Source organism: Puma concolor, unplaced genomic scaffold, assembly GCF_028749965.1.
Source record: "Puma concolor isolate L17-30 unplaced genomic scaffold, mPumCon1.1.hap2 unalloc_scaffold_27, whole genome shotgun sequence".
NCBI lineage: Eukaryota > Metazoa > Chordata > Mammalia > Carnivora > Felidae > Puma > Puma concolor.
Genome location: NW_028240233.1, coordinates 136,199 through 157,810, shown reverse-complemented (window position 1 = coordinate 157,810; position 21,612 = coordinate 136,199). Strand labels below are relative to the sequence as shown.

Here is a 21,612-nt window from a genome sequence, read left to right as displayed (position 1 = left end):
ACGAATGGAACCAAAGTCTCCTTCAAATCCTTAGGCGGGGCCAACATCTGGGCTGGAGCAGAGGACCCCAGGTAATTAAAGCCCCCCAGCCCAGCTGGGGTGTAAGTGCCTGGGGCGATTCGGGTGGGGGATCAGAGGAGCGCGACGACCAGGGCTCAGCCGCCTCCAGGGGGTCGGAGGTCAGCTGGGCAGGGTCCAGGGCCCACTCTGGAGGCTGAGCTGCCTGGACCAGCAGCCACAACGGTTGCCACATAAGGACAAGCAGTGGGGCCAACAGGCGCAGCCGGGACATGACTTGCGGAGGCTCCGGGGCGCAGCGACCCAGGCGAGTGGGGTACTGGCGCTGGGAACTGAGCGGGAGCCAAACCATTATGGCAGCCCCCTGATGCGCGCGTGCACTGTTAGCAAGTGCGCGCCCCTCCCCCGCCTACGTCCCACCCTTTATTTATTGATATCTTTATTTACGCCACCTTTATTAGCTCCCTGGAGATGGGCTCTGCACCACCAGAGCGGGCCCTTTTCCCAGAATCACTTGGGGCCCAGGCCTCCCTCCACCCTGCAAAGGCCACCACTCCCCCCGTCCCTTTGGAGGAATGGGGCGCCTGGGTGGCTCAGTTGGTTGAGCGTCTGACTTTGGCTCAGGTCATGGTCTCACCATTCATGGCTTCGGCCCCGCATTGGGCTCTGTGCTGACAGCTCAGAGCCTGGAGCCTGCTTCAGATCCTATGTCTCCCTCTCTGCCCCTCCCCTGCTTGTACTCTCTCTCTCTTGTTCTCTCTTCAAAATAAACATTAAAAAAGATGTTTTTTGAGGAATAAATGCTTATTGTTGTTTTAAAAAATTTTTTTTAAATGTTTATTTTGGAGAGAGCAAGAGACAGAGACATAGAGTGCGAGTGGAGGAGTGGCAGAGAGGGTCATAATCTCGTGGTTCATGGGTTGGAGCCCCGCATCGGGCTCTGTGCTGACAGCTCCGAGCCTGGAGCCTGCTTCAGATTCTGCGTCTCCCTCTCTCTCTGCCCCTCCCCAGCTCACGCTCTTTCTCACTCTCAAAAATAAATAAACATTAAAAAAAAAATCTAAAAAAAAAAAAATTCACAAATCTAGCCCCAAATTAAGCTCTCAATGACATGAAACACATTTTTGCTTTTTTTTTTTTTTTTTTTTTTTTTTAACATTCTGTATGTGGCACATTAGTATTTTCTTTTAGAAATTATTTTGGCAACTTAATCCCTAATTCAGGGCATCCATGTGAGTGATTTACAGAAAAGTTCTTCAGCAAGATATTCATGCAAGATATATATGAGATGCCTACATCTGGGTGACACATCCTATTTGAATGGCATAATGGTTTCAAACGCTGTAGTATAATCACATTTAAGGCCATAGTTACTCTGTTCCCAAATCCTTGAGATTCTGTTTGAGGGGAGCTCTAAAAGGCTTGTGTCCTCTCCTATGTCCACAACTGTGGGAGTGCTCTGATGAAATTTGCTCTCCAAACTTCAAATAAGGGGTCAGAGCCAAGGGTCAGGACTTGAGGAAAAGCCCCAGAAATCCCCTGCAGTCAAAAGCAGTTTCTGAGTTTCACATTTCCCAAAGGATGATAGAGCTAATGCCAAAGTCTTCCAAATTCTGCTGGTTGCTTTACATTATGGCTACAGTGGCTATGTCACCCCTGAACTTTAATCTCCACATACTTGAATTAAATCCTGTAGCTCGTCTTCAGTACTGGCATCTGTGATCTCTTCACAGGGTCTGTATTCCACAGCTATTTTACCACTTTCTGAAATAAAGTGAATAAGGATTGGAAAAAAAAAAAAAAAAAAAGAGGGCGCCTGGATGGCTCAGTCAGTTAAGCGTCTGACTTCAGCTTAGGTCATGATCCCATGCTTCATGAGTTCAAGCCCCATACCGGGGTCTCTGCTGTAAGCACCAGAGCACACTTCAGATCCTCTGTCCCCCTCTCTCTGCCTCTCCCCTGCTTACTCTCTCAAAAATAAACATTTAAAAAATCAATAAAGTTAACAAGATCAATTCAGAATTTTCCTTGTTCTAAAACTAGCTGTATCCAATGATAGCACCCAATAACTAGACATTCTTTTTATTTATAAAAGCAGAAAATAAAAGCATTTTCCTAGAAGTTTTCTCATCTCACACTTCAGTTTTTAATCATACCTATGTGTGAAAAAATACATATGAAGTTAACGACTGTGTGGTTCAAAAACGCTATCATCTTAAGAGATAGGAACTAAGGAATAATGACACAGGAAGTTAAAACTATGGAAACAACAATGTTCAAAATCAGATGACTAGACAGTAAGGCATTAGGTAGAGGTCAGTGTGAGTTCTGGAATAGAGACCATGGACTATAGCTGATACTTCATATTAGAAACAAGGCCAGTGTCTACTCCCCGGAAACAAAATCCCACCAGATACAATGAACAATGCTTTGGAGAGAGGGAGAGGGGGAGGGGGAGGGGGAGGGGGAGGGAGAGAATGCGCTTGGACAGTTTATTGGCAGAAACTGGCCCATGTCCCTTATAGACAATACAATTCCCCTTAAGGCAAAGTACAGCTACAACATTTTGATCGTGTACAAGGGATACCAGAGCATGTTAGGGAGAGGTCAGCAACCCAAAGGTTTAGTTTGGTTCTTAAAGGTTGTTACTCAGAATTGACAGCTAATGGAGATTCTACCTGATGACCAGGGAAGTCAACTTTCACTGCAAGAGCTGTCCAGGCTGGAAGCCTGAGACCAATCCAGGGTCAACTCTTATGGGCAAATAAGGCCTCTGAAACTTAGCTAGGCTTTCTTAGTCTCTAAGCCTGCAAGACTGTGAAGCGGCGAGGGCGGGGTGGGGGGGGGGGGCGATTGTCTGGGGACTCATTACTAATTATAAAGTTCCCTTGGAGCACAGCCTGTAACATTCACACCATTGTAGAACGCAATAGAGAACACAATCGATGCTATTCAATAGCCTGACCACTTTCAAGGTTCACAAAAATATAGCTGACCCTAATATAAGAATCATATTCACCCAATAGGTCAGTGCCAAAAACAAAAACTGAAGCTGAATGGATTCCAAAAACATAATCTAATAAATTCTCCAACAGGAAGACGATGATAACAAGTTAACATATTTTCTCTGCTTACCATGTTTCAGGGATAGTTTTAAACTTTTCCATCATCTCATTTGCTCTTACAATTCATCCCCCATGAGGTAAGTTGAATTACTACCTTTACTTGGCAGATAGAGAAATTGCAGCGTAGAGAGATTAAATACTTCAAATCTGACTATAAAACCTAAAATTGCATAAGAAATCTAGGAGACAGAGCTAAGATTCAACACCAGACGTCCATAGCTTCAAAGGTTTTTTTTTTGTTTTGTTTTTTTTGTTTTTTTTTGTTTTGAGAGAGAGAGCACATGGCATGTGAGAGTCAGGGAGAGGCAGAGAGAGAGGTAGGGAAAGAATCCCAAGCAAGCTCCACGCTGTCAGCACAGAGCCCAACATGGGGCTCAATCTCACAAATCGTGAGATCACGACCTGAGCTGAAATCAACAATTGGACGCTTAACTGATTGAGCCACACACGTGCCCCCAAAGCTTATACTCACAATAGCATTCTGTGTTATGAGCAAACAATCAAGAAAGAAGACTGGGTCAAACACTTTCTGTGTGGACAGAGGTAAATCACTGTATATCTATATACTGGGGACAAAAATATTTGTGGTCATTTTTCTCACAAATGCCACAAAGAACAAGTTTGAGACTACTGCTTTGAAAGCATTTGGTGAATAAAAGAATATGAAGTGTTTTCATCCAATTAACTTTTCAAAATGAGTTTATTTGCTCGTTGAAACTGATATACTGCAAGGACAATCAAGTAAGTCTTACCTAAAATCACAATCAACAGTTTCTGGAATGCATCTGACACAGCCTTCTGAATAGCAAGCTTCTGGACTGTCCGCCTTTTCATAAGAAATGATAATGGCCCTGCATCCAACCAAAACAAATGGATTTAACATGCCTATCTGAATGATAACTGATTTGGGGGTTATATGTGTAAAGGTGAAAATACATCCATGATTCGTCGTTCATTATCTTAGCAAGTAAGGGCAGGCACAACACAAGGCTGAATGACTCTGCTGTAGGTATATCCTGGCAGGGCACATTTTGACTGCCCTGATCTACTCCAGAAGTTTTGGAAGTACCAAAAGGGAGACTCAAGCCAAGAAAGTGGCACAGATCTCACATCGCTCGTAGATTTCAAATGGACAGGCGGAAACTCTAGTTTCAGACCCTACTGCAGACCCTACTCTCCTGTGCATCAAGGGCTGGAGTCACATGGGGAGAAAGGTTCGGTGGTAGTGCACATGACCGCCTGGTCTCTTCCTGGGCATCACCCAAGGGAGCCTTACTCCCTTAGCCTTGCTAACAGCCCTGCCCCTCCCGGAAAACCCTAAGCCTAAGTGCTGTAGGCACTGGGAGAAAACACAGTACCAATGGGAATACCTTTTCTAGGCATCTGTATTTGACTCTTTACACTCCAGCCCTTTGATAGGAGGCAAAGGACTCAACATTCACACAAGAGTTTATTTAAGTCTTTAGATGATCACTTTGCTGGGATCACTGCAGGCTGCAAGAGATATGTATTTGAAGGACTATTTTAGCACAAGGCGAATTCTTAACCAAAAATGGGAAAAACATTACTTCCCTCCTCCTAAACTTCTTGGCAGAAAGTCAGCTTTAGAATTTTAAAGTTAAAGGTTCTTTCAGGTATTGCCTGAGATAAAAGCCTGTACCGTAGGCCAGAAAAACTCTGCCTAGGGCTTTAGGAGCTTAGCAAGGGGGAGGGCTGGATGATGAATCTGAAAAGATGAGTTTTTAGAGAGAAAGAGGGATTCTGCCTCCCCTCCACCCCCACCCCCACCGTAAACGGGCCTTCCTCCAGGTTATCCAAAGGCTCCTCGGCCATGCCAGCTCCGGGACTCCGGCACTCATAGGATGGCAACACCACCTCTAAAGCACAGAAGAATTTCAGGCTCTGCTTCTGAAGTGGTGGCACAGTATCTTCATTTGCCCTTTCTTCAAGGTCAGAAAGATCCTGAAGCTGTTAGGATTTTATTTTTTTTTTATGTTTATTTATTTTTGACAGAGAGAGAGAGAGAGAGAGAGAGAGAGAGAGAGAGAGAGCGAGCGAGCATGAGCAGGGGAGGGGCAGAGAGAGAGGGAGACACAGAATCCGAAACAGGCTCCAGGCTCTGAGCGGCCGGCACAGAGCCCCACGCGGGGCTCGAACTCACAGACCGTGAGATCATGACCTGAGCCGAAGTCGGACGCTCAACGGACTGAACCACCCAGGCGCCCCGAGCTATGTTGCAGAAACCAAATACAGGCATGCAGAGAGGATGCAGAGGAAAGCGGTGTAGAAAGGAAGACTTCCTGGCGGGCGTGGGCTTGGAACTGGGTTGTCAAGGTGGTGGTGGTTAGAGGGGGAAGCGCCCCCGCCAAGGCTGACAACAGGGCTGGCGGGTGGGGTGCGTGGACCACACACAGAGTGCTCTCTGGCCCTGGGGCCACGGAGGCGGGGTTTCATCCCTGAGCGTACCCGGGGGGCAAAGACTGGAGGCTCCCCTCTCCCCGGGGTTAGCAGGTTAGCGGCTGGCTTCGGAGCAGCCTCGATTAGCATTATCTTGCTCTGGAGGCTGGGCAGAAGGGAATGGAGGTCTTCGATGGTAAGCTCCAGAGGAGAAGAGGGAGGTGACTGACGCAGAAGCAAGAGGGGGCCACTGGAAGCAAGTTCCTAACCCGGTTAAGAAGTGATTATGCGGTCATTTTCAAGGGCTATGCCGGTTACCAGGCACCTCCCAGGAGGTCCCGGCTGGCAGGCTGCCGATTCACCATTACACCTGGGATGCGGAGCTGGGCCCGGTGTGCAGCTGGGCAAGGAGCCCGGCCTCAGGCAGCTGGGGTGGATCTTTACAGATGAAAATGATGGGTAAGGACTCTGCTGTTGCCATAGAAACTGACTCTGGATGGATGAGATATAGTTCAGTGGGTAACGGGGAGAATGACACCCACCGCCAGGCTTCGCTCTGGAACCCACCATTCCAGCCGTGGTCATGGGCTCTGTCCACCGCCGTCTGCGTCCCCTACGGGACATCACAAGCCGGCAATGTGTGTGCCAGTTCACGTCAGTATCTGAGGGGCTCGGGAGAGGCCCTCAAATCCGAAAAGCCTTTGGTATGGCTCCTGCCACCCCAGTTAGCTGTGCCTGGCGAGAATATGGGACAGTGCCAGGCCAGGGGATTGTAGTTGGGCTGAGGGCCACAAACTAGCACCAGGCCAAGATGGCCCGGGGAGGTGGCCCACAGGCAGCAGGAATGGCGGGACACTGGCCCGGGAGTAGGTGACCTCCACTCTGATTCCAGACCGACCATTACCGACTGGCTGAATGATCCCTGGCAAGTCACTTTCCCTGAGGTCAGCCGTGGTGGTCCCTAGGGACCCCTTCCAGCTCCACTTTCCCTCTGTTCTGGGCTTTGGAACCCGACGTTTTCATCTCAGCCCCAAGTGTCAGCCCACTGAACTGACCTGCCGTGGCACAGGGTACCCGTCCCCCGTCCCCACCCCCGCGCCCAGAGACAAGCCCAGGACTTTCCCAGGCTGCCGCACAGGGTCTGAGACAGGCAAGATGCCGGGGCGGCCCCCATCCTGCCAGCCTCTGCTGCTCAGGGCCATCCTGCCCCCGAGCTCAGGGGCGTCTGAGCACACAGAGGGACGTTCTCCTGTGCAGAGGGGTGGGGAACGGAGCAGGGCAGAGAGTAATGAACCTGCTTTCAGATACCCCGTACCTGGCCTTCAAGCCCAAGCCCGAGCCCTGCCCCCACTAGGGCACACCCCTTTGCTCACACTGTTCCCTCGGAGACCTTCCTCCCAAGCTGCACCTGGTCAAATCTGACTCATCCAGGGATTCGGTGCCATTGCTTCCCCCAGCGAGTAGATGCTACCTGGTACCTATGGCGACAGAGTTTGAGTATTTTACTGTTGTGAGCTAGATGGGCGCGTTGTTCAAGGGGAGTGTGGCCGACTGTGCTTCCCTCAGATGGCCACACCCATGGGTTTATCCCACCCCACCTGCTCTTTCGTCACACTGTGGCTGATGGATGACACACTGTGGGGGAGTGGGGGGGAGGCTTGAGACTGCAGAAAGATGTCCTGTGACTTCCAAGGCTTGGCCACAGAAAGGATGCAGCTCCCACCTGGCTCTCTCTCTCGGGCCACTCACTCTTGGAACATGAGGCTGCGAGGAAGCCTTGTGTAGACGTTCCAGTGGACAGCCCCAGCTAAGGAGCGCAGCGGACATCAAGCACCAGACATGGGAGTGAATCTCCAGATGATTCTCCTCCCCGGCCGTGGAATCTTCCGGCTGAGGCTCTAGCATCATGGAGCAGAGGTGACCCATCCCAGCCATGCCCTGTCCTAAGTCCAGACCGTTAGAAACCAGGAGGTGTAGGGGCGCCTGGGTGGCGCAGTCGGTTAAGCGTCCGACTTCAGCCAGGTCACGATCTCGCGGTCCGTGAGTTCGAGCCCCGCGTCAGGCTCTGGGCTGATGGCTCGGAGCCTGGAGCCTGTTTCCGATTCTGTGTCTCCCTCTCTCTCTGCCCCTCCCCCGTTCATGCTCTGTCTCTCTCTGTCCCAAAAATAAATAAACGTTGAAAAAAAAAAATTTTTTTAAAGAGCACAAAAGGTCTCGGCTATCAGGTGGTCGGCAGGAGGGGCTCTCCGGGAAACCACGTGAGGGCGAGGGGCCACGTGTGGCCACGTGTGCCTTCTCAGAATCGTGCATTCTGTAATTTCGGCAGTTGTGGGATTTCTTGGTCTCAGTGGTGCCTATCGTAGCAGCCACTTTCATGGTAAGTTCAGTAAACGGAAAAAGACCCAGATACCAAGTGATGCCAAATTATGGTTCGTCGCAAGCACAAGTAGCAGCTGCGGGCGAAGGGAAGGTGGTCACTTGTGGACTCCTCATACTTCAGCTCCAAAAGAAAGGACCCCAGACTCAGGGCTCTGTCTCACCACCAAAGTAACAAAACGCGAGGATACGTAACCAAGACGTCAACGCGGGTACCCAACTGGTGGATGAGGCCAGAACGAAGGGCCTCCTCCCTGTCCCCCAGAAAAGCCCCCACCTTCAAGGTCAGTCTCTGGGCCCTCAGTCCGTCCAGCATACTGTGCCCGCCTCCGGTGAGGTCGTCCATGCCATGGTGAATTTTCTGGAGGGAGGAGTTGAAATGCAGCGAGCTATCCATTGGGATGGTCGTGTCGGAGTCCTGTGAAAGAGACGCAGGCACAGGATTAGCTCTGCCGCCTGGTCAGCTCCTGGGGTCCCAGCGGGTCTGACTGCTCCGCCTGTCGGCCAAGGCCAAGCCAGAGAGACAGCCAGATGCACACGGCCTGTGAATTCCTGCCTCTCCACCATGACCACCACTTAAGAAGGAACATCAGTCCTGCAAGGTCTTGCTGGGCTTCTCCTGAAGGCTTTCTCTGACTACTCCCCTATTAACTTAGCTTGTTCCAAATGTTCCTTTCCTTGGCTTTCCCTTAACACAGTATTACAGGTTTGCTTTTGTTCTGCAGCTGTTTTATCTACAGCTGTCGCTGCACTTAGACGGAGTCTGACTAAGGACAAAGGAGACGAAGGCCTAATGGGTAGTCGGGATGGGACAATTCTCCTCAGCGGTCCAGAAAGGGCTGTAAAGAAATGAAGGAAGAAAAAAACTGACACCGATCAAGTACTTTCCACCCTGATGCCCATTACCCTAAGCTCACTTAATCCTTATCCTAACGTTATAACACAGTTACTGTACTATCCCCATTTTAGAGGTGAAGAAACTGAAGCTCAGAGAGGTCTAAGATCACACAGAGCTGTTCAGTCCAGCGGGGCCTGTATCTCACTACTGAGTGCAGAGCCGGCCCTCTTAACCATCCTGTGGGAAGAAACACTGAGACTGGCCTCAGGGCTCTAAGTTTACACCAGAAGCGGACTGGATACAGAAGGCAGTCAGGACTGGCCATAGTTCCCTTCTTTCCCGCCTCCCGACAATCGCACATTCTTCTGCCATGCCCGGTCATTCTCCCCTCTTTCAATCACCACGAAGAGGTTCAACCACCTCTTCCTTGCTGCATACGTTCAGAATCACTTTTCATGCACCTGCTCTCAGTGCCCCTGCTAACACGGGAGCGTTTCGAGAAGCAGGCGGGGACCACAGCTTTTCACTTTTTCACAAGCTTTACTTTCACAAGCATCTTCAACAATGTTCTGCATACAGCTAATGCTCAGTGGGTCACAAGACTCCAGTGTTTGAACGAATCAAAGAGAGGCTTCTCTTCATTCGACAAGCGTTTATTGAGTGCCTTCTGTATACAAATCGTTCTTACCCTTCCGCCTGAAAGGGTAGACCTAATTGGGCATTATCACTCAGAAAAACATACCATAGTTCCAGCTCACAGAGTGACCGGCAAGAAGTTCATTTGGCAAAGTCAACTTTGATTAAGGGGCACTGCGTGCAGAGCACCGCACCGAGCTGATATGCAAACAAAAGAATTCTGAGCGACCATCCCTGACCTAAAAGAGGTCTGAGTACCCAATGCCATAGTGATCAAAAGCCCACACACCTTTTGGCATGTTGTAGAGTTCATTACACTTTTGAAAGGCAGCTATGAAAACTTGAAACTACCGAAAGGAAGGAAGGAAGGAAGGAAGGAAGGAAGGAAGGAAGGAAGGAAGGAAGACAGACAGCTGCGCCTACCACTATGCCTCCAACACGTCCTCATCACACTTCTGAATTGTTAATCAGTGTTACTTGACTGCTTACTCTAGAGAAGCAGAAACTACACAGGCACATTCTGAAACACTCGGGGAAATTTGCCGCAAGTGTGGACACAGCAGAGAGACTTAAGCATCTGTGAAACGTGGGCTGATTTGAATTCTGAGGGCAGGCTTAGAGAGCTAAGACCTCTTTAGAAAATGAACCTCTCTGTTAAAACAAAACAACCCAAAACCCACCTCACTTGGTGGAAATACATTATAAGGGACCTGAAAAAGGCCAGTGTGTCCTCTAGCCATCAACAGCCATGTGCAGGAATGGATCCTATTAAGACCGAGGGGCAGGGGCAAGGGTCTCCCAAAAACCAAACATGCACACCAACCAGGCCACTTTCGAACAGGCTCAAGTCAAGCAATCCATCCAAAACAAAAGACCTGTTAACAAATTCCTCCAAATTGCTGCTCAGATTTGGGGCAAAAACATTTTAAGGCATCTGACACGGGAACCACACACATACACAGCACGGTGGCAAGTGCCTGCAGGCAGCTTTGAAATGCTGCCCCTCGTGACAAATGGTTTCCGTTCTCATCATCTGTCTCTACCTGATCAGAAACCGTTTCCACCATGGGAACTTCCACCTCTCAGTCAAACCCAGGTCATTTTCACCCCTGCCCACTCCTTCACTTTAACTGCTTCCACTTCGGGTTTTCGTGTTAGAGAAGGAGGTTCCCTGTCTAGGTCTAGTGTCTGTGGCAAGGCACAAAGCCCACTGTTACTTCCAGTCCATCGGCTGCGGACACCCCCTACAAAGATGAAGCTCCAGGACCCGAGTTTCAGTGGCGACGAGCTGCCGAGTGCCTGTAGACACTGCCCCCCCACCCCCTCCCGCCCCCCAACCAGGAGCCTGGCTTACGTTAGTGGTGAAGGTTCGAGACAGAAGTTCCTCTCGCTGTCTCTCCTGCTGCTCCCTGGCGTATCGCCGATGCTGGAAGTTTCTGAGAGAAGTCTGCAGGTGCTGGACATCACACTTTAACTGGTCAACACGACTGGAATTGATGGAGACAGAGATTACATTCCAGAAACCCAGGGCCGCACATTCTGAGCGGCCAGCCTTCGTATTCAAGAAAGATGCTTCCTTACTTCTCCCTACACCACTGCATGCTGTCCCCACCAAAATGATCTGATTTTGATCACTGATGTTGAAAACAAAGAAGCGGCCTGTGGTTAAAGTACGGTTGTAGCACAAGAGATCCCAACAGCTTTACTTAAGCATCTGCTGGTCTCTGATTCTGGATGCATGACAGGGAACAGGTGACAGGAAGCAGGCTCAACGACCTCTCCCTGACCTGCCATGGATTATATCGCTTTTCAAGAAGGAGCCCAAGGGCACCTTTCGAGTAAAGCAACAACAAAGTTTCATAAGAACTTTTGGGAGCAGGGGCTGGGCTGGAGGTGGTGAGGGTTTTCATTTGAATTTCATGGCGGAGTATCAAATGTTAGATCAGTTATTTCATTATAAATCGGCTGACTGAAGTGATTAAGGGCAAGATTTCATCTCAATCCAAGAATGCAGCAGGAACCAGAGGGCAGTGCACACCTCCCTGGCTGCTGGAGGCTTCAAGTAAGGCCACGGGTCTGGCCAGAAAAACGGTATTGGAGGCAAAATTTCAAAATGACCCAATGTAAGGAGACACAGGCTTCTGAGCCCCTAACCTCACAGGCTTTTTATTTTCAGGAAATATCATTGAAACGAAACCGTGCCCTTTAGAGGGACTCCATCTTCACAGAGTCTCAGTTTTTCAATGTGTAAATGGATTTTCAGAATATCTGACAGCCTCCCCTGGACAAGAGGCGTCACAACACTCACAGTTTGGCATTCTGTCTTTTGTTCGGGGGCTCCTTGCTGGACAGAATCTCCAGACGTTCTAGATGGCTGAATATCTGGTCAATGCTTGCTTGGATTTCGTTTTCTACTACTGCACAAAAGAGAAAAAAAGAGTAATTGCTGGAAAAGAGACAGCTTAAATTAGAATGATACAATAAACATGTCTTTTTCCATATCCAATAAATTCAAAGAAACCCATTCGAAAAGGAGAAAAACGCATATCGTACTGAATAATGGAAAAAAATTCAAGTGATACGGATTCTGTAAATGTCGCTCTAAACACACACACGCATATATACATGTAGCTGTTAATGTCATAGCAATGCCAATTGTTTAAAAAGCTACAGATAAGTCTGTAGAAATATATTTCCTGCCTTTAGAAAATACAATGAATATTTGGGTTGTCCAAATAAAATATTTTAAGCAAAATGCAGTATCTTCTGAAACAGAATGAGGTCTCTTTTCCTTTGAGATTATTCTCAGATACGAGTTAGAAATATCTAGTAAGAAGGCTGCCAATTGAATTCCCTACAGTAATGAGGTTAAAAGAAAAAAAAGCACAAAGGGGAAGATTAGTGTGTGAAACACAGGGAAGAGCTCCCTTGAGGCTTTCCATAAGGACGGGCAGGCTGATGCTGGAATCCCCAAAATAGACTGAATATCACTAGGAAAGGCCCAGGAAAGAATCCACAGAGGTAAAGATATGATAAATACAGTCATTTTCCTTATCCCTCTTGATAAACAGTCAACATGGCCTCTTTTCCATTTCTAATCATGTGACAGTGAGACTGCTGGGAAGGCAAACAAAGCAGATGGATAGGAACTAAACCGCGTACAAAAAGGGCACCCAGGGGGGCGTCTGGGTGGCTCAGTCGGTTAAGCATCCGACTGTGCCCGACTGCTGATTGCAGCACAGGTTGCGGTCTCACGGTTCGTGGGATCGAGCCCCACACCAGGGTCTCTGACAGCTCAGAGCCTGTTTGGGATTCTCTCTCTCTCTCTCTCTCCCCCTCTCTCTCTGCCCCTCCCCTGCTTGTGTGCTCTCTCTCTCTCTCAAATAAATAAATAAATAAACAAACAAACAAACAAACAAACAAACAAACATTAACCAAAAAAAAAGGTACCCAGATTGCTTCTTGCCCAATAAAGACACGACAGTAAAGAAGCAATGTGACCCTCCTAGGCCAACCTGCAGCAGCTAACATATGCACTCTAGATTAGAACAGGGTGGGGCACAGAACCCAGAAAAGAGATGCTTTCGATGCTCCGAAAAGGAGGCATGAGCAAACAGAAAAGGGCATGAGGACAGCCAGGTGGGGAGGTGAACGGGTGGCTTCAGCAACGTGTGGGCAACCAGTGGCATCTGTTGTGGCCAGCTCAGAGAAAGGACCTTTTCTGGCCAACAGAAAACTGTAAAACAGAAAGCAGCACTCTTCTCAAATGAAACCACAGTGTGGGAACTACACTAATTAATGTTGCTATTCGTTTCTGAATAATCCTCCTAAAAAGCCACCGTTCTCAGCTCAGAAGAAATGACCAATTCCAGTTAAACATCTCTGAGTTTGTACGGAGTACATTCCTCCCAGGGCTCGGTAATTAGATTAAGACAGAGGAGAGGAGGTCCATTCCCACAGGGCCCTGTCAGGGTGAGTTGAGGGGTAATGGGGGATAAGGCCTGTGGGATTCCACGGGGCGCAATGAGAGAAGTCAGAGGCTTTGCCAGAGGGTTTTTCTGTCCACCCCTAACAACAGAACTCCTTCGGCATGGAATCATTAAGCCCCTGAGGCAGCAAGGCGGTCAGGAAACCCAGCCCATTAGCATCGTGTCATCGGGAGAAAGGACTCTGCTCTCCATAGTTAATTACTCACAGTGCAGAGACTGCGTGTCCGCGGTCTCCAGGCGTCCCACGTGAGACTGGATCTCGTGGACCTGCCTATCCAAGGAAGAGAGAGGAAATGAGTGAGACAGGAGTCATCGACAGTGCTTCGGTCAGGAAAGACAAACTTTCTGATGCCAACGTGTAACTGATTTAAATCGACAGCATCACTGAACTGTAAACTTTGTTAAGTGGCACTTGAGGCCACATGTTTTGGCCCGGTTTCTAATATTTTACCATGAATATTAATAAGAACACTAACTTACTTTGTAACACTAACAGGCGGCGCTTACTAAGTGCCTGCCACATCGGAGACATTCTGCAAAGTCAATAACCCTATGCGGAAAGGACCATTATCATCTTCGTTTTATAAATAAGACAACCGAAGCCCAGAAAGGTTATGTAACTTGTTCAAGGTCACACAGCAAGTGATAAACCTCAATCCGGACCCAGCCAATCCCACTCTCTGTTCTTTGACCCGATGTGCTGAGCGCTGGTCTGTACTAGGGAGAGTCAAAGGGCAAGAAAGATATAATCCTTGTCCTTGAGAAACAATGTAATTAGGAACAACAGGCCAGAGAGACATGACAAGTCCCAAGAAGATTTAGGGGAACATCACTACATGTAAGTGTAAACAAAAAGGAAGCCGAGGGGCTCCGCGCAGTGGCGTGGTGCCAAGGAAACGTAAGAAAATAAGAGTAAAAGCTGGCGGAACCCGGTGGCGTCAAGTGAGTTCTAAAGAGCACTCTGAAGACAGAAGCTTGACCTGATGAGGGAAGAGATGAAGAAAAGGATCGGCAAAAAGGCACGTGGATTACAAGCAGGTGGGCCTGCCCGGAAGCGAGTAGGGGTCGGAGGGGAGAAGGGATGAGGCGATCAGTGCGAGAAAACTATCAGAGGAAGGTCCTGAAAGACGGGGATGTCCCGTCCGGTAAAGGCCTTTCCCTGGCAATCCCAGGCGAGTGCCACCTCATTGGGAAATGCGACACCGTACCCTGGCTCGCCAGCGTGGTCTCAGGTGGCGGGCCCTAGCGTGCTCTCCGGAGGCTCCTCGGGGCTTGACCAAGGTCACCCCCAGAGCCCTTCCTAGCAGTCGTCTGCGATCAGTTCTGGAATACTGCCTATGCTACCCCAACAACAGGCTCCTGGTGCTTCCGGTCTCTCACATCAGAGCCACAGGAAAGCAGTCTGCTGAGCAACTATATCACCTCCAACCCTTGAGGGAAAGGTCAGCAACCAGCCTCCACCATGGGCACCACACTCTGTGAACCCAAATTTACCAATGCAAGCCAGAAGCCCAAACTGGGTTTCAACTCTGTCTTGTCTTTTCCAGGGCTTTCCTGCGGACTCTAAACATGACCCACGGCACCAGAAGCAAGGCCAGCGCTCTACTGAGTCTGAGCGCACCTGGGTAAGACCCACGGCCCTGAAAGGAAACTAGAAATCACCACTAGAGATGGAGGGACCAGACTGCTCCTCCGGTAAGATAGGTCCTGATAGTGTAGAATGAGGGCACGTGGAGGTACGGAGGTAGATGGAGGAACACAGCTTGAGTTAACCAACATCTGGGTCAGGGTAACCACAGAGACAGCAAGAGGACTGCACGGCGACGCCGATGGGAAGACAATTCGGATTTTACCGAAGGCCTGCACGTAGGCCATGAGGTAAGTTGTCAATGGCAGCTTCATAGAGCAAATGTGAAAATTAGCAGTGTTGACAGGAACGGGAACAGAAGAAAAAAGGGAGGGGGGCAGGGGGCAAAGAGTATCCAAGACAACTCTGAATCAAGTATGAGAGGGATGACCTGGTCCACCTGCTATGAGGACTTATGACAAAGCCATAATAACAACACAAAACCAAACAAAACAACATCATTGCAGTGCGGAGACAGACAAACCCTAACCCTGACCCAGGAGCAAAGAATAGAGTCCAGACACAAAAAGAAACGCAAGATGGTTTAAAGCCCAAATGTAAAAGGCAAGGCTTCAAAATTTTCTGGAGAAAATACAGGAATGCATACTATGACTTCAGGTTGAAGAAGAATTTCCTAAACAAGGCAAAAAACAATACTGTCCCCCAAACCACACACACCACAAGACTCGTCAATTTGACTACATTAAAACAAAACACCTGTCTACACCAAAGACGCTCTAAAAAAATAAAAAGACAGGCAGAGACTGGAAGATACCCGCGGCAGATAAGAAAGGACTAATGTCTAGAGTATATTAAAAAATGCTGCAAATCAACAGGAAAAGTCAAAGCACTTTTGTAAAATGGGCAAAGAGCAAATGACAGAAAAGAAAACCCAAACATATCTGTATCTATATCTATATCCATATCTACATCTATATCTATATCTATATCTATATCTATATCTATATCCATATCTACATCTATATCTATATCTATTATTCCACTTGACTAGTAATCAGAAGAATGCAAAGTCAAAATAATGAGATAGTACATTTCTCCCATGGATTGACAAATACTTTAAACTTTAAGGACGAGGGCTTCATGGCAGGCTAAATAATGGTACCCAAGGGATGCTAGCAAAGATTTCCAGCATTCTACCACAGGACTGCCTTCAGCTCTACGTTTTGTTCAAGATTTTTTAACAAACCAACTTACGTTGATGACATTTGCACATCACTCTGTGCTAATGAGCCTAGGTTAGGATGTTGTACCACAAAACAAATAGTAATATTTTCATTTAGGCTAAAATAGTAAGATGAAATTTGTCAGGGATGAAAAGCATTCCCACTTAAGACTTTTTTAAAAAGTCCCCAATGTACAATATCAAGTGGCATTCCATCCTGGGAGCTGTCTGTTAAAGGCCCCTATTAAAGACTTTCCCTGGGGGCGCCTGGGTGGCGCAGTCGGTTAAGCGTCCGACTTCACCCAGGTCACGATCTCATGGTCCGTGAGTTCGAGCCCCGCGTCGGGCTCTGGGCTGATGATGGCCCAGAGCCTGGAGCCTGCTTCCGATTCTGTGTCTCCCTCTCTCTCTGCCCCTCCCCCGTTCATGCTCTGTCTCTCTGTCCCAAAAATAAATAAACGTTGAAAAAAAAAATAAAAAAATAAAGACTTCCCCTGATGGAAGATGGATGAAGAGGATGACCGGGAAAGAGTCTAGAAGTCAAGTCATGAAGAGGAATGGTCAAAAGAGCTAGTGATAATAAGCCTCTGAGAAAAGAAAAGAAAAGAAAAGAAAAGAAAAGAAAAGAAAAGAAAAGAAAAGAAAAGAAAAGAAAAGAAGAAAAGAAAAGAAAAGAAAAAAGAAAAGAGAAAAAAAACCCTCCATTAAAATGGGGCAGCTGGTGCTTTTCAAATACCTAGAGCTGACATACAGGCAGAGGAATGGGCTCATTCTCCACTGCGGCTCCTGAAGGGAGAGCCAGAACCAAGAGCCCCATTCAAGAGGGTAGCTTTCAGCTCAACCTGCCCCTCCCCACAAAAACCCCAGAATAATTATGAACTCTCTCTCTTCAAGCAAAGGAAGAAGGGGGGCGCCTGGGTGGCTCAGTCAGTTGAGCGTCGACTCTTGGTAGGCTCAGGTCATGATCTCATGGTTCATGGGTTCGAGCCCCGTGTCGGGAGGGCTCTGCGCTGACAGCTGGGAGCCTGCTTGGGGTTCTCCCTCTCTCTGCGCGCCCCCCCAACTCGTGTTCATTCTCTCTCTAAACTTAAAAAAAAAGAAAAAAAGAAAAAAAGGAAGAAGAAAAAGAGCTCCTGCATGTTTAAACACAGGGTACATGAACTGCTTCGGGTTTTATAAAGGGTCTTCCTGACTAAAGGGAGTTGGAATGGAAGATTTTGCCAGTCCCCTCCAATTTTTAAAGTCTATGAGGACAGGGTGAGAGATGATGGCAACACTCACCCTATAAACACCCTTCAGGTGGCTTATACCGTTTTCTAAGCCAAAATGGACAAACTTTAAAGTTGCAGGGAAACAATACTGACTTCTCCCACCTAAGCTCCGAATGCTCTGAATGAACTAGAAGAGATACGGCCAAGAAAATGATTCCAATCTCTACATTTCATGCCTGGGAGGAAATCAAATGCAAAACAACAAAGCAAGCAGGCATGGCATAGGGGGGACTACTATGTGGCAAGTCTGTTTTAAACCGAACTGGGAATTCAGACAACACACTTGAAGCCAGTAAGGAACAGGTGATGCACAGGCAGGACTTGGGGCGGGCGGGGGAGGGGGGGGCAGGTGGACACTAGAAACCAGAAGTCTTAGCCCTGTCCAACATGGGGTCCGTGGTGGGCTTAGGTAATGACATCACCAAGCAGAGAGACCTAATAGTAAGAAAACAAGGTCACTGTTGCTGACTAAAAACAAACAAACAAACAAACAAACAAACAAATCCAGTCTGTAGAAATGAAATTGCTTTTTTAAAGTCCATGGAACTACTCTCATCCTTTCATATACACCTATTTTGTATCCATGCTGCCTCTGACCCCTACGAGCAGGGAACAGTTTTAGAGTTAAAAGATACTGGTTGCAAGTTCTGGTCCCACTATGGACTGGCTGAGGAACCAGGAACAAGCCATTTAACTCCTTGGTGCCTCAGTCTCCGATAAAACAGGGTACACACATGAATCAATAATCACAACTATTTAAAGGCTCATAGATCCAAATGCAATATGAAATTGCTGTGTAACCTTTACGGCATCATACAAACATTTGTGGTTGTTTTTGCTTTACTTAAAAGTAGTGGGAACCATCTGGTCATTTTCACCTCACCCACCTTGCCGCTTCTACATTTAGCCTCTCACCAGAAGGCAAAATCAAAAAAAGGGAAAAACTGGTCTTCAGATAAGGTAACAGTTTTCACACCCAGCTGCTCACCAAAATCACTTGGAGAGCTTGTTAAAAATAGAGCTTCTTGTGCTCCAGACCTACTGAATCGGAAGCTCTAGGGATAGAGGGACCTAGGTGGCTTAGTCGGCTAAGTGTCCGGCTTCAGCTCAGGTCATGATCCCACGATTCGTGGGTTCGAGCCCCGCTTTGGGCTCTGTGCTGACAGCCTGGAGCCTAGAGCCTGCTTCGGACTCTGTAGCTCCCTCTCTCTCTCTCTCCCCCTCCCCCACTCACACTCTAATTCTCAAAAATAAATATTTTTTAAAAAATTAAAACCGCAAAGAATCTCTAGAGATAATAAGGTCCAGGGCACTGAGTGATCCTAGACTATACAGGGGACAAATATAGACACCTCTACAACCACTTGAATATCAAAAATAGAAGCCTGGCCACTTATTCATCTATAAAGTTCATCCTAATGCAGTATTACTTAAGCATAAAATGTTTATTCTGATTTTCACCTCCCCTCCCTCCCCCACTCATTGCTCAGGCAGTTAAGAAGGAGTTTTCAAGATACAGAACTTTCAAGTACTGATTTCATTCCAACGTACTGTCAGGGACATGGCCAGAGATAACCACAAAGTGGGTTCAAAGTTCCAGTAAAATTAAGATGCTCAGTTACTGTTGTGTCAATTCAGCCTCAATCATTAATTTCTGCAACTGCAAAAGTTAATTGCTGACGCTCGCAGGATTGTGTGTTTCCTTTTAAGACACTCAATCACCAGTATCATGAAGCTGAAAGGAGCCTCAAAGTTTATGAGCTCCAAACTAACATTTTATAGATCAGAAAAAGAAGTCTAGAACCAGAACTCCCAGGACTGGTTCAATACTTCAGGGGAAAGACACACTAAAAGATCTGTCCTTTCTTAGTAACACAAAAATAATTCTATTTCATTCCTTTTCCAATGGACTCACAGGTCTGATTATTTAAGTTCCATCATATATATAGATATAAAATTTTTTTTTCTAAAGTCGTCTCCACGCCCAGCTTGAAGCTTAACGCAGGGCTTGAACTCCCCACCCAGAGATCAAGCCGTGAGCTGAGATCAAGAGTCAGATGTCCAACCGACTGAGCCACACAGGCGACCCGTCCCTTCTTATACTTTTTATATGAGAATAGGGCTCCCTATTTTAAAGGGCTCCGTTTTAAAACTGTTACAAAGTAGGTTTTATATTTGCACTCAAACCAAACACTTCATCATTATGGTCTCTGGTATAAACCAAATCAAAAGAAAAGGGAAAAAAGTGTAGCAGCAACAACAGATTAGTGTCAATCAAGAGTTGGGGCCGACGTCATTTAGGAGCTGTGAGTTACAATGAAACTTATTCTGACGACCTTAGCTCAATGATGGCTCTTTCTAAACTAAAGAAGATTCCGTTTGTATTGTTCCTTTACACTCCATCCAATCCTGCCACACCTTAGATTTTTTTCGGACGTCCCTGGGCTCTCCAAGTGAATAGTAAACTAGGTGTAGGGGCCCTGACTCCCACCATCTCTACCAACCCAGAGCAGTGAGTTGGCAGGTGCTGGACAAACAATTTATCATCTGTAAGTGTGACTTTCCCTTCACCTAGTCTACTTAGCAGGTAGTCGCGGCCTCGAAGATCCCATGAGCCGTCCGGCCCAACGTCCCCACGCATCAGGCCGGACCCTCCATCCGCCGCCGACTTGGGCATCCCGCCAGAGACAGAACTTCCGAGCCGCCCCCGGCAGCGCCCCGGCGGAAGGACTCGGCCTCCACACTGGCGGGCGCCCGAGGCCCCAGCCAGGGGAGCCGGCCTCGCCCAGCCTGGCTGCGCCCCCGCCCGTGCCCCGACGCGGCCCTCACTTGTGCGTTTGCTGGTACAGCGGCTCCACGTCGCCGGCCCCGCCGGGTCCGGCCCTGGCTTCCCTGGAACACGTCCTCACGGCCCCCCCCCCCCCCCGTCCGGCTTCCGGCTGCCGGCTCCCGGTCGCAGGACCCGCCCCCTCCTGCCGGCCAGGGCTGCCCCGGCGCGCGCCCTGCCGGTGGTGATGGAGACAGAAGAGGAGGGCGACGGAGAAGAGGCCCGGACAAAAAGGCTAAGAGTAGTCAGAGGCACTGCCGCAGATCGGGGACGAGGAAGCATAGTTGTGGGTAGGGGGGCGGGCTTCGGCATCGAGTCAGGCGTTGACAAGGGCAGTCGGAGAAGTAGGGACGTGAGGTCCTCAGAGCAAAGCTGCAGGAGAGCTGGTGGACACCTGCCATTCCCCAGCGGAGGCAGGCTTGGGGGGGCTGTTCTCGCTCTGCTTCCCAGTAAGCTGCTCAGTTGTGGGTCTGGAGCTTGCGCTCCGCTGGGCTCTTGTGCGCAAGCATCTCCTATGTCAAATATGTCCGGTTACTACTCCCCCCCCCCCCCCATTTATCCTTCCAATAAACTCCCAATGAATGAGTGGTAACCGTGTCTTGTGTGCTGTGGGGAAACCGGTTCCTCTTGCCCTCAAGAGAGGTCGCGGTCTAGGAAAGGAAGTGAGATAAGGGTACAAATAAACAGCTGCTTTTTTTTTTTAATTGTTTTTTCAACGTTTTTTATTTATTTTGGGACAGAGAGAGACAGAGCATGAACGGGGGAGGGGCAGAGAGAGAGGGAGACACAGAATCGGAAACAGGCTCCAGGCTCCGAGCCATCAGCCCAAGGGGAGGCTGAGAAACGGAGCTCCTTGCGTCCCCGCCTGGAACCAGAAGGCTGTCACCCTCTCCTGCGCGGGGACTAAAAGTTCCACACCCAGAAAACGGCGAGGGGTCACTGTCTCTCTGTGCAACCTCAGCGCACTAGCTGGCTCTCCCTACCAGTCCTGCATTCACTGGTGCTCTTATCCAGCAGGGCCCAGTGGGTGTGAATAACTCAGCTCTCAAGGCAAGAACGACGCCTCAGTGCATATTTGAAAAGCCAAATCAAGTACACCGGGCTCCGGGGCAGGCGTCGGACTTGGCCTCCCTTGGGCCCAGAAAGCCTTCCTTTCTCCAAACAGCCCCTGCCACCTGGCCTTCCCCGCCCCGCCCCCGCCCCCACCTCTAGCCCAGCAAAGCCACAGGCTGACACTGCCTCCCAGCGCCCTGCTGGCCCAGCCTGGCTGGCTCTAGGCCACTCATCCGAGGAATTGAGACAGCGAGGTGGTCCCCCCTCAAAAA

General features: G+C 48.7%; 1 protein-coding gene and 1 pseudogene across 1 annotated transcript in view; both read right to left on the bottom strand.

Annotated features, from left to right (window-relative positions):
- The window catches only part of LOC147571440 (leucine-rich repeat-containing protein 37A2-like), a 62,452-nt gene extending 42,121 nt beyond the window's left edge, over positions 1 to 20,331 (bottom strand). Inside the window, exon 1 of the mRNA XM_086696410.1 lies at positions 20,290 to 20,331. The gene's annotated coding sequence lies outside the window, so the exon portion shown is untranslated. The remainder of the gene's footprint in view (positions 1 to 20,289) is intronic.
- The window catches only part of LOC147571439 (pleckstrin homology domain-containing family M member 1-like), a 57,001-nt pseudogene continuing 39,213 nt past the window's right edge, over positions 3,825 to 21,612 (bottom strand).